The following is a 3438-nucleotide window of genomic DNA, read 5'->3' as shown; positions in this document are numbered from 1 at the left end:
ACAGGATCCCAGCCCATTCCTCCATTCCCGTTGATCCCCTTTTCAGTTCTTTCCATAGTTTCCAATCCTTCTTTAATTGGTCCCATTTGTTCTTCATTTTCATGCGACTCTAATCTCTTCCAGTCATTTCTTTGAATTTAACTAAAATATTTCGCCACCCCTTTTTGTTAAAAAATGTAGTGGGTCTATTTCCCACCTCAACCTCCCTTACACATAAATCACAAAAGATTATAATAACTTCTCTATCCCGCATGATGTTTGTGTATCATAACTTTGTCGATTGCTATCTAAACTAATTCATGGCCTAAAAAGACCTAGAGCAAAGCTCCATTTAATGACTTTAACATTAATGAAAACAATGAACTTCTTCTAAACACCAACTTAACTCACAATTATGGTTGTTCATATTGCCTCTATTATCTCAACCAAGGCTCACAAACAAAACCTAGACAGGTCCAAACATAAACACTTATTATGCTTTCCAATGATCTTGCTGCATGGTCAAACCATTAGTAATGAGAAAATGGAGGAAATGGAGGAAATGCATCAGGTTATGATGATGTTTTACACTGCTAACGATAGCTTTCTAAGATTTTTGACATTACAAAATTTTATATTGATGAACTATGATGTGCAGTTAAGAAACATATTCCCTTGTATTTCACAACATTCCCAAAGCACCAATAAAAAACCAGCAAGAACTAAACAAAATAGATTATCAGAAAATAATATACAAAGCTCCATGATTATGATGTTTTACACTGCTAACAATAGCTTTCTAAGATTTTTGACATTACAAAATTTTATATTTGATGAACTATGATGTGCGGTTAATAAACACATTCCCTTGTGTTTCACAACATCCCCAAAGCACCAATAAAATACCAGCAAGAACTAAACAAAATAGATTATTAGAAAATAAAATCCAAAGCTCCATGATTATCCACATTCTACAAAGGATTTATTCCTGGGATATATGAACATACAATAGATGTGACTCTAACATCATTCATTAACATAACTCAATCTAATCTTTGAAGTCAAATGGCACTAAAAACATGTCTTATGGTTAGTATGACAAAATAACACTGCATTGGAAAAACATCGTTGAGATTTTCAGTTATTAGGGTAAATGCTGATTGAAAATTTTAAAATTGAAACTTTCACATATATAACCCTTGAATTTTTTTTTTAAAAAAAAAAGCTTAGATAGTAAATAATAAGTTTTATGACAACCTTTTGGTTTATTGAAGAAGATCCGGTTTCGAACGGAGAAGAACCGGCTTTGACGGGAGCGAGACGAGAAGATCCTGCTTTGACGGGAGCGAGAGTAGAAGATTTGGCTTCGACGGCAGCGAGAGGAGAAGATCCGGCTTCGAGGAGAACGAGAGGAGAAGCACTGGTTACAACGGGAGGGCGTGGATGTAAGATACAGCTTCGACGACAGCGAGGGAGAAGATCCGGCTTTCGACGGCAGCGAGAGGACAAGATCCGGCTTCGAGGAGAACGAGAGGAGTAGATCCGGTTACGACGGGAGGGCGCGGATGGAAGAAACAGCTTCGACGACAGCGAAGGAGAAGATCCGGCTTTCGACGGCAGCGAGAGGAGAAGATCCGACTTTCGACGGAGGCGAGAGGAGAAGATCGGCTTCCAGGAGAGCGAGAGGAGTAGATCCGGGAGGGCGAGGAGGGAGATGCGGCTTCGAACAAGCGAGAGAGGTCGCAGAAGAGGAAGGAAAAAGGCAATGTCACGAGTAGCTCGCCCGAGGGTTAATGCGGAAAAAAAAATCGCGAAACGCGGACCGCGGGGGTCAGCTTACGGTCCGTGTGTTTTAGATAATTAAAAACACGTTTTTTTAATAATTTGTTCATAAGTGCGAACCAAACGGTTTGGCGGCGTTTTCAAAACACCGCCCGCACTTATAAGCTGCCCCAAACAGGCCCTTAAGCATCATTTGAAAAAGCTTCCTTATTCAGTGAAATACCATTGAAAGTCAAATTGTTGGCGGCTAATATCTAATATTGTGAGAAATTATCTTTCTTGCGAAACAGTTTCTAGAAAAGTTTGAAAATACTCTTTCTCTTTCCCCAAACAAAAATCTGCACGGTAACACAAAGATAATTCGAGCCTTAAATAAACACTCGCTCCAGGATCAAAATTGCTGATATTTTGATACGTAAAACGACCTCTTAACCTAATTTCTCAAATTATATTAATTTAATGGGAAATTTCAGGTCATTAAATTTCAAAAGCAGCCTTTTTAAATTTGATTTGACATCCAAACGCCCCAACAAACAAGCTTCTCGTGCTCCACTAAATGCCTAAAGCCTTCTTTTCTCCTACAATCACAAGCTCCTCTTCATATCCACAACTTCTATCCCCTTCCTCTCTATATATTCCACCAATCTTCTCCATCTAACTCTCAGAACTAATAACCATGGAGGAATTAGAAGAAGAAGAAGAGGTTGGGAAACAAGTGGAAGATGAATACGAGTACGAGATAGAAGCACCAGCGCCGCCGTTTGACCGGAGGGCCTGCGAGCGCATAGAGAAGATGGCAGCGGTGGTTGCGTGGACTCCGACCGCCCAGGTTTTCTTGAGTCAGCTAATGCTCGGCGAAAAAAAGTTCGGCTTTATGTTTCCTGGTCATGAGCATCATGCCTATTATTGGCATCGCATTGCTGTGTTGGGAAGACGGCCTCGTCTTCTCTATAGTTAGGGCTCTTTTTCATTATCAGAAGAACATCGGGAGCTCGTTTGGCCGACAAACTTCCAAGGAAGTGCGTTTATAGATCGCTAGGAGGTCCCTCTGCTCTGGTGTTCTGGATTGTGTTTCTTCGTTATGGTGTTCTGACCTATGTCACGGCGAAATTCTTATTCAAACATCGATCAGGTTCACCGGATCGTAGTTTTTTAACGTAGTTTTTTGAGCTGTAGCTTTTAAACGAAATTTTTTCAACGACAACAATGGGTCAAAGGAGGCCTTAGTGGTGATAAAAAAAGAGGAATGTTTGTAATATATTAAACTAGAAAATAATTATTCATATAGGGTTGTATGTAGAAGATATAATGCACTGGGGTTGTTCATGTAAACTTTATTTATCTCATTTGTGGAATAATTAAATGAATTTAAAAGAATTATTTAAAAATTGTCTAATAAAATACTAACTAATAATAGCTTGTTATCTCATCAATATTGAAGAGGATAATCGTTATTTGTTTAATAAATAGTTTAGCTTATTAAGAGCTTAATCAAAGGCTTGTTTGATGATTATTTGTTCTAAATTATTATTGATCCATCATCACTAAATCCTATAAATTTCGAGACATGACACTAATTTTGAAGTAATTTTTTTATTGAGAAATTTTCAACCCGAATTAAAATTCCAAAAATTTTAATTGTAAGTTTGTTAAGAATAGTTTATATATATATATATA

This window comes from Phalaenopsis equestris, unplaced genomic scaffold, assembly GCF_001263595.1.
Source record: "Phalaenopsis equestris unplaced genomic scaffold, ASM126359v1 Scaffold001307, whole genome shotgun sequence".
Lineage (NCBI taxonomy): Eukaryota > Viridiplantae > Streptophyta > Magnoliopsida > Asparagales > Orchidaceae > Phalaenopsis > Phalaenopsis equestris.
This window is presented reverse-complemented; position numbering follows the sequence as displayed.